General features: G+C 52.0%; 1 protein-coding gene across 2 annotated transcripts in view; it reads left to right on the top strand.

Annotated features, from left to right (window-relative positions):
- Positions 2,089-9,443, top strand: part of ARSG (arylsulfatase G) — a 102,763-nt gene continuing 95,408 nt past the window's right edge. Inside the window, exon 1 of one of the 2 annotated variants that reach the window (XM_018063936.1) lies at positions 2,089-2,263. The gene's annotated coding sequence lies outside the window, so the exon portion shown is untranslated. The remainder of the gene's footprint in view (positions 2,264-9,443) is intronic. The other variant, XM_018063938.1, reaches the window with a different exon arrangement.

Raw genomic sequence — 9,443 nt, 5'->3', positions numbered from 1 at the left:
GACGGAGTCCTTTGCCAGGGGCCTTGCAGATAACGTGTCATGACTGTTAGCCAGTGCGAGCTCATATTGCTTGCTGGCGCGACAGGCTAGCAAATCGAGAGATGAGTTTTGGGGGCAAGGAATAGTGACTTTTCAGAAAGCCAGCCAGACCAAGAAGATGGTGGACTCGTGCCCAACAGAGTTAGAAATCAGGCCGCGTTTGTACTAACAGGGAAGGGGGTGTGGGTGGTGGTTGCAACTTCTTGGTGTCCAAATGCTTTGCTCTGGTAGCTGTCCACTTAAGTCACATCACCACCTTCTTACAAGCCTCCAACAGAACAGATGGTGCTTTCTGTCCTGCAGCTTTTCCTCTGTATATGGATAGAAAAAGTACACCTTTAAAGGTCAGAGCCTTGAAAATGGGCTCTGCTGTGTACTTCTGGCCACAGGTCCGCACCTGGGGGCTCGTGGGATCTGAGCTCCCTCACCAGGGCTGGAGCCTGCGCCCCCTGCAGGGGAAGTGTGGTCTCAGCCACCGGACTGCTGAGAGGGCCGCAGCACTCTTGGTAGCCACAGAGCACAGAGGTTAAAGGAAAGGAGACCGTTCCAGCAGGGACTCAGATTTGCTCTTCCCTTTTAATCAATGGTGCTTGCAGCTGTGTGTGGTGCACTCCTCCTCACAGCCTGGAGCAGGGGTCGGGTTTGTTCCTGCAGTAATCTCCCGCTCCTCGGTGCTAATGTTTGCACGAGTGAGGGGCAGCGTGGGGCCGCTACCTGTGCGTCTGCCAGAAATGCTCACATCAGGCTGGGAACATGGGCTGGATGTCCAGAAGGGGAGCAGATCAAAGACCTGAGACCAGCAGACTGCTGGGTGCAGGACATCTAGAAGCTAGAGCAAATCACGTGACCTGCATGCTGGCGGATGGACTTCCACTTCTCATTTAACCTGGAAGGGGAAGCTAAAGGCAATTTTTATTTTCTCCCTTTTACGCCTGAATCCTAGCACTGTTGTTATTTACGCAGCTCGATTTAAAGCACATTTTAGAACGAAATCAATGGCTTCACCTCCAGACTCCTGTTCGGTGAACCTCTAGTCATTTAGAAAACGGTGGCTTGTCATTAAAACTAAGCGGAGGGCAGAGACCAGGTCTTCTAAGAAACACTGCAAAGGGGACCGAGCAGCATGGACTCTGATGGATCTGCTGCGGGTTTTATTTCCTCCCGGAGTTACGCTTTAGGTCTCCTCCATTCCCCCCAGTTTCCTTTCACTGCCCTGCAGGGTGGGCACAGTGTTAGTCCAGTAGGTCGGCTTTAGTTGCAGACCTACAAGAACTCAGATTCGATTAAATGTGTAAGGGGGCGGGGTTTCAGTCGTTTGGTGAAGACGTAAGTCTGCGCTGACTGCACCGTGGGACCAGCAACAAGGTCTGTTAAGAGGTCTGCTCCCTCCCGGCGCAGGCTGCAGTTCTGGCGTCTACTCTGCGATTGCCACTTGGGAGTCGTGTGTAAATGCATTGCATTACTTTTGGAACACTTCTTAGGGTTAAGTTAAACAATATAATTTGTTTCTTGCAATTAAAGTTAAAACACTATGGATAAATGTAGTTTTTAAAAATGATTCTCACTTAATGACAAAACCTAGGCAGTTTTTCCTCTGCAAACGCTGAGCCAAAAAGGTATTTGAGAGGAAAACATGAGTAACTTTCCACCTTGTGAACACCATTCTAGAAAACAGTCCGAAGCGTTCCCGGCGGCGCCCAGGGACTTAGCAGGGTCGCTCGGGTCACGGGAACGGTCGGGGTTCAAGTTCAGGCCGCGGGGACTCTACGCGGAGGCCGAGCGCCGTCCCGACCCCGGCTGCGCCCCCGAGACGCCCGCGCCGCGAGCGCGCGCTCCCGCACCCCGGTCCCGCGCCGCCCCGCGGCCCTCGCCGCCCCCGCCCCCCGCAGGAAGCGCCCGGCAGCTTCCGCCCAGGGCGCCCGGCCCGGCCCGTAAGCGCGGCGGGACCGGACCGACCCGACCGGCGGCCCCGGCCCCGACCCGACCGGCGGCAGCCGCGCGGGGCCGCGGGGCGCGCGCAGGGCCGTGAGGGCGTCCGTGCGGGCCCGGCCGGCCGAGGCCAGGCCCCCGGCGGCAGCCCTGCCCGCTCCTCGGGGCCCGCGGGTGCTCGGAGCGGCCCCGGCCGCGGCGCCGGCCCTGGAGCCCGTGAGCGCGTGCGGACAGAGGCGGGGGCCACTGGCGTGACGGCGCGGCTCCGGTCCTCAGGGCGTCCCGGCATCAACAGGTGACCGCGCGAGCTCCCCGAGGCGTGGACATTCCGTGGGCCGGGGGTGGGGGCACTGAGGCGGGTCTCCTGGCAGGGCCGGTGTCCTACGACAGTGTCGTCTGTGCTCGCGGCGCCGGGCGCTGCTCTTCGGGACAGGCCCCCTACTCCCTGCGACTTCGGACCTTGAACCGCGTGGCTCCCGCTCCCCGCCCCCAGCCCTGACGACCACCGTCTATTCCCTGCGTTTAGCAGCTCTGCTCTTTTCGGCCCCAGACGTGTGAGAGGTCCCACGGCGTTTGTCCTTCTCCGTCTGACTTGTGTCACTGTCCATTATATTCTGGACTAAGCCTGCACATTCCGTGGGTATCTTGCTGGGACGGCGCGCCTGGGTTCCCAGTGGCCGCGTGCCCAGCGCTCGGCAGCCGGATGGCTCCTGGCTGCTGTGTTGGACAGTGCGGTCGGTGCTCAGTTGTGGCCGGTTTCCAGTCTGCGTGGGAGGGTGTCCCTTTGAAGTTGAGTTAACAGGAGAGAGAAGCTTCTGGAAGGAAAAGGTTGTGGGGTCTTCAGTGTGTGCAGACCGTGTTCATATAGGCTGAAAGCTGGGGGTCCCTGTGAAGGCTTCTGGATTCCCCGTGAATGTGCTTTGGGGACCTGCTGTGATTCCCTGGAACAGATGGGTTTTTTTTTAGCTCTCTCTTTCCATTGCCAAGGGCCTCCTGCGTCGTTTTCGCTTTTGGAAAGCGAAGTTGCGAAGTGTTAACAGTGTGGAAACAAGCGCAGGCTGGTGTGAACTCGTGTGTAGTTAAACCAGCAGCCGAGATGACCCCAGGGCTCCCTCATGTCCAGGTTCTGCTCTGTCTTCACTATGCTGCATGACCTCATAAGAAGGACAGCGCCACAAGCAGGAGATTCAACTGGTTGTTTTCAGATTGTTTATAGAAGAGGTTGTGAGATTAAACTTTCTTTCAACCTCTTTTCAAGTGGGACCATCTGGGGCTGCTCAAAGTCAGAGAAATCCCAGTGCTTTGCTTTAACACCAAAAAGAGAGAGACTCAGTACATAGAAAATTACTTGCTCCCAGTTGAACCACAGGGGAAAGGAAGCATCCTTGAGGGAATTCCCTGGTGGTCCAGTGGTTAGGACCCCAGCCTTTCACTGTGGAGGGCCCGGGTTCAGTCCCTGGTCTGGAAACTAGGATCCTGCCTGGTGCGGCAAAAAAAAAAAAAAAAGGCGATAGAGACAGACATCATGGAAGAAAAAAGTCTGCTGGAAAATAGCTTGTACCGTGTTAAGTCATTTCCGTTGTGTCTGATGCTTTTCGACTCCATGGATGGTAGCCCCCCAGGCTCCTTAGTCCACGGGATTGATTCTCCAGGCGAGAATACTACAGTGGGTTGCCATGCCCTCTTTCAGGGGATCTTCTTGACCCAGGGATGGAACCCATGTCTCCTAATGTCTTCTGCGTTGGCAGGTGGGTTCTTTACCACGAGCGCCACCTGGGAAGCCCCAGGAAAATGGCTTAAGTCCAGCAGGCTACAGTCCATAGGACTGCAGAGTCAGACACAGCTGCAGTGACTTAGCATATGTGTGTGCATGAATATAGAGTAAATTCTGCACCAGCAATATGTTCACATTCACAGCCCTCCAAGCATCAGTCTTTCTATCTGCAGGATGGTTGGTTCCAGAACCAAACCCCTTCCCCGCCCCACAATACCAAAATCCAGGGGTGCTCACGTCCCTTCTGTGAAACGGTGTGGTATTTGTGTATTTCCTATGCGCATGCTCCCGGACACCTTAATCACCCTTAGATTACTTACAATACCTAATACAATATAAATAGTTGTAAATACAGTGTAAATGCTATTTAAGTAGTGGCCAGGTGTGCAGGAAATTCAAGTTTTGCTTTTTGGAACTTTCTGGAGTGCTTTCTCTTTCTTTTCCCAAATGTTTCTCCTGTTTGGTTAGTCGGCTCCTCTGCTGTGGACCTGGCATATACAGAAGCCTGGCGCCTGCCCTAGTGGTGCTCTCTCTCACTGTTTAGTCTCCAACGAACTTGGATTTTCTTCCTCAGAGTGGACCTGCCCAAAGTAGGGCCTTACCGGGAGCCCTTTGAGGCTCATCTTTGGAAAAGTCAATGAAAACTGAGAAACCCACTAATTCATCCATTCAGCTGTATGTTTTGAGCATCACCTCCTATGTGCCAGACTCTTTTCAAAGCCTTGGGAATATACCAGTGAATAAAAAAAGTTCTGCCTTGATTGGGCTTCCCTGATAGCTCAGTTGGTAAAGAATCCACCTGCAGTGCAGGAGACCTCAGTTCGATTCCTGGGTCGAGAAGATCCCCTGGAGAAGGGAGAGGCTACCTACTCCACTATTCTGGCCTGGAGAATTCCATGGACTGTATAGTCCATGGGGTCGCAAGGAGTTGGGCACGGTTGAGCGGCTTTCACTTTCGCCCTGACTGGGGGTGGGGTGGGAGGGAGGCCCGGAGGGAGGGGCTGCCTCACGTTGCTGTACAGCAGAAACGAAGAGCACTGTGAGGCGACTCTCCCCCAGTCTAAAAGCTCGAACCTCCCTCAGTGGTAAGAACGAGTAGACGAGTCCTGGTGGAGACCCGAGGGGCAGAAATAAGCGCTGCGTCTCTTAGGGCCCAGGCGTGCCTCCCTGGGGGCTGACATCGGGCAGGGGTGGGGGCACAGACGGAAGGGTCGGGTCGTGCACACATGTAAGGGACGAGTGGACCAGGCAGCGGGAGCCACACTCGCTGAGGCCTGAGGCCTTAGATTTCAAGCAGCAATAACGAAGCCAGTGCAGCCAGCCTGGCAGAACCGAGGCAGAAAATTGTAGCCCCAGGCAGGGCGTGGGGAGCCCACATTAAGGCTTTGTAGGTTGTGAATGGGACTGGGTATGGCTTGTGCTTTCAAAGGATTGTTGCAAGGCCTCCCTATGGAAAAGGGAGGCCAGGGCGGTCAGGGGTGGAAGTGGGCACACCAGCTGGGAGGCGACCAGTCCTCCAGCTCGGATCACACTGACTGTGGGCTGCTGGCCAACTTGGCAGAGACGGTCTGGCTATGGATATAGTCAGAAAGCAGAGTCAATAGGATCTGTGGAGGAAGGAGCAGGTCTGGGGAGGAGGACCAGGGGCTCTGCCGAGGGCGGGTTCAGCTGGCTGTGGCACGGTCCGGAGGTCAGCGCTGGAGTCAGGACTGGCGAGGGAGTCCCCCGACTTCCCTGGCGGTGCAGGGGTTAACACTCCATGCTTCCGGGGCAGGGGCCAGGGTTCCATCCCGGGTCAGGGAACTAAGATCCCACGTGGCTGCACCACGGTCAAGAAATAAAAATAAACGCTTATTATTATTTTTTTAAAAAAGGGAGTCCCCACGTAGAGACAGTAACATTTGGATCAGATTCTAGGGGGTAGGTTGCTAGTCTCCTTAGTGTGCCGTCGTCTTGAGTTGCTGGAAAGGTAGATAAATATTAATAGTATAGATTCGTAGCCACAATTTGTATTTTTCCCAGTAGTCTCAGGTGAGCTGTACTTTATTTCAAGCTTTTTCTTTTATACTGGAGTAGCCAATGAACGATGCTGTGAGGGTTTCAGGTGGACAGCGAAGCGACTCAGCCACGCATACCTATGTGCCTGTTCTAAAAGCCTGTAGAGACAGTGTCCTGGGGGGTCGGTTTTCCTATTCCGTTTCCCCTATAGGAGATCCGCAGTCACTGTGGTCACTGTGATTTGGCTGTGAGACTTTCTCTTACATGAAAGCTGAAATTTTGTAAGTTCCTGACCTTGACAGTTCTTGTCTTGCACCATCAGGCAGTCATGACAGACGCTGAACACCAGAGGGAGCCAGTTTCCTTGTTTATGCAACAGTCTGCCGTCCACCTGTTGGATTGGACTCCTGTTAAAGATAAATCTGGAAACTGGGACAGGTTCTTTTTTCCCAACGGATGTATACTCATGGGAGAGACCTTTCAGCATGTTTGGTCCGAAGGTTGGGAAGATCCCCTGGAGAAGGAAATGCAACCCACCCAAGTGTTTTTGCCTGGAGAATCCCGTGGACAGAGGAGCCTGGGGGGCTACAGTCCACGGGGTCGCAGAGTGGGACACGACCGAGCATTAGCAGGTGCCATGTTGGAATTGTCTTTCTCTGGTGGTTTTAATTAATGCTTGTAACCATTTGGAATTTTAAGGGCAACAGCTTCTAAACTAGGCATGCTCATGAGCCCCGTATCTGACACGACTTCTGACCTGACTTAGAGCCTGAACTGAACGTACCTAGGAGCTTTTAAAAATAGGGATTCATGATCATTTCTGATTTAGAATATTCGAGGAGTACAGAAGTCTAGGTGTAATAAATACGTCTAGGTGGCTTGATTGGATGACTGGACGATGAGAACTTTGAGTTAGAATCCATTTTCTATTTTATCAACAGGTATTAAGCTAAAGGGAGGGGAGATAAATGCACAAAGCTGGGAATTCCCTGGTGGTTTTTAAAAAAGCATAGATGCTACATTTACATAATTGATAACCTTGTTTAAAAGCCTGGAAACATTGATTCAGAGATGCATTTGTCTTAAAAGAGCACATGATCTTAACTCATTTTTACAGCTGGATTAATTTTATTTGGGGGAAGGAAACAGTCTATATTTGTAGAGAAATTATCTAGTCAGCAAGGTGGAAGCCAGACCGCCCTAATCGCAGGAAGTGGCTCCTGCTGGCGGGCTGGCGGCTGTTTGGGCTCTCCTGTCTCTGGCGCCTGTGGCCTGGGGGTCACTTTGGCCACAACGACCTTTCCCTGTAGGCCAGGACTGTTGTTAGGTCACTGTGTCATGTCCAACTCTGCGACCCCAGGGACTGCAGCGCGCCAGGCCTCCCTGTCCTTCCCTGTCTCCTGGAGCTTGCTCACACTCGTGTCCATCCACCCAACCATCTCATCCTCTGTTGCCCCCATCTCCTCCTGCCTTCAGTCTTCCCCAGCATCAGGGTCTTTTCCAGTGAGTCATCTTTTCACATCAGGTGGCCAAAGTATTGGAGTTTCAACTTCAACATCAGTCCTTCCAGTGAATGTTCAAGGTTGATTTCCTTTAGGATGGACTGGTTTGATCTCTTTGCAGTCCAAGGGACTCTCAAGTCTTCTCCAACACCGCAGTTCGAAAGCATCAATTCTTTGGTGCTCAGCCCTTTGTATGGTGCAGCTCTCACATCCATATATTGGCTACTGGAAGAATCATAGCGAGACTATACGGACCTTTGCTGGCAAAGTGATGTCTGTGCTTTTCAATATGCTGTCCAGGTTGGTCATAGCTTTTCTTCCAAGGAGCAAGCATCTTTTAATTTCCTGGCTGCAGTCACAAAATGCAGTGATTTGGGTGTCCAGTAATAAAATCTGTCACTGTTTCCACATCTGCCCGTCAGGACTGTTGGTGTAGTCTGCCACTGGTGGTTCCTCTGTGACGGTGTCGCAGACGCCGTGGAGCGGCGCACAAGCCAGCTCCGACCCACTGCCAGTTTTTCTTGACAGCCTTCGAACTAAGCATGGTTTTTGTATTTTTATGTTGTTAAAAAAAAAAAACAACAGTATTTCATAGTGTGTGGAAAGTTTATGGAATTCGAATTTCAGTATCCATGAACTAACTTTTTAAAACATTTATTTAATTGGAGGATGACTACTTAGTACCATTGTGGTGGTTTTGCCAGAATTGACATGAATCTGCCAGGGGTGTGTGTGTCCCCCATCCTGAACCCCGCACCTCCGTCCCCACCCTTCCCTCCGGGCTGTCCCCGAGCACCGGCTCTGAGTGCCCGCTTCATGCATCGAGCTTGCACCGGTCATCTGCTTTACATACGGTAATAAACTCGGCTCAGCTGCTGTTCTCTCGCGTGGTCCCACTCTCGCCTTCTCCCCCCGAGTCCGAATGTCTGCTCCTTGCATCTGTGTCTATTTCGCTGCCTTGCATATAGGATCATCATCACGGATTTTCTAAATTCCATGCATTTGCGTTAATATGCTGTATTGGTGTTTCTCTGACTTCACTTTGTAATAGGCTCCAGATTCATTTACCTCCTTAGAACTGACTCAGATGTGTTCGTTTTTCACAGCTGAGTAATATTCCATTGTGTACACGCACCACAGCTTCCTGACCCACCCGTCTGCCGATCTCGGCTGCTTGCATGCCCGAGTCACTGTGCGCAGTGCTGTGATGAACACTGGGGGCCCGTGTCTCTTTCACGTGAACTGACTTCTATGGAGGCAGCCATCCTCACCCATCTACATTCTGTCTGTGGCGCTTCTTGCCCTGCAGAGGCAAGCTGAGCAGCTGTGCCTGAGCCTGTGGGGCCCGCAAACCCTGCAGCAGTTCTGTCTGGAGTTTAACAGAAGCGGTTTTCACGGACCCCCACGTGCAGAGGCCATGCTGCTTCCTCGCAGATCAGGCTGGTTCTTAGGCCTGTTCTGTCACTGCATATGGTTAGTCTAAACTGTTTACACTTACTACTTAAAAAAAAAATATTTGGTTCTTAGTTGGGGCGTGCAGAATCTTTAGTTCCAACGTTCGAACTCTTAGTTGCAGCCTGTGGGATGCAGGTCCCTGACCAGGGATCGAACCTGGGCCCCACGCACTGGGAGCTCGGAGTCTTAGCTCCTGGACCACTGGGGCAGTCCCCATTCTCGCCTGCTGTTTGTGATGGGCTTAGCTATCGTTCTGTGGTCACTGGATCATTTCACTCATTCGCTGTTCATTTATGAAGTAATGCCATTCAACAGACACATCTTAGAGCCGTTTATGTGTCCCTAGTACAGTTAAGATTTTGTAGAAAAGCTTCGGAAAATGTTATTTTAAACGAATCCTCCCTGAGTTTTTAAAAGCTTTGTTGGACCCAACAATGCATGCGGAGGTGTCAATGAGAAACGAACCACTCCCTCTAAATAAAAAAGCCATACATTTATTGCAAATCTAGAAGTACCAGAATGTCACGGGATACAGAACAAATCAGCAATCCTGTTTTCATTTTCTTCCAAACATTTAAAAACCTCAATTACTGACATACTGAAATTGGCATACATTTTTTTTTTCCCATGCACTTAACAGAATGGACGTCTTGAGCAGATCGCTCTGAAACCAGTTATAAATATCAAATCGCATCGAACATTCGTAGTAAAAAACGGAGTAAAGTGCTGAAGTCGCGAAGCCTGCG

The sequence above is a fragment of the Capra hircus genome, chromosome 19 (genome assembly GCF_001704415.2).
Source record: "Capra hircus breed San Clemente chromosome 19, ASM170441v1, whole genome shotgun sequence".
In the NCBI taxonomy this organism is placed as follows: Eukaryota; Metazoa; Chordata; class Mammalia; order Artiodactyla; family Bovidae; genus Capra; species Capra hircus.
The sequence above is the reverse complement of the archived record's forward strand: the minus strand, read 5'-3'. Positions and strand labels throughout refer to the sequence as shown.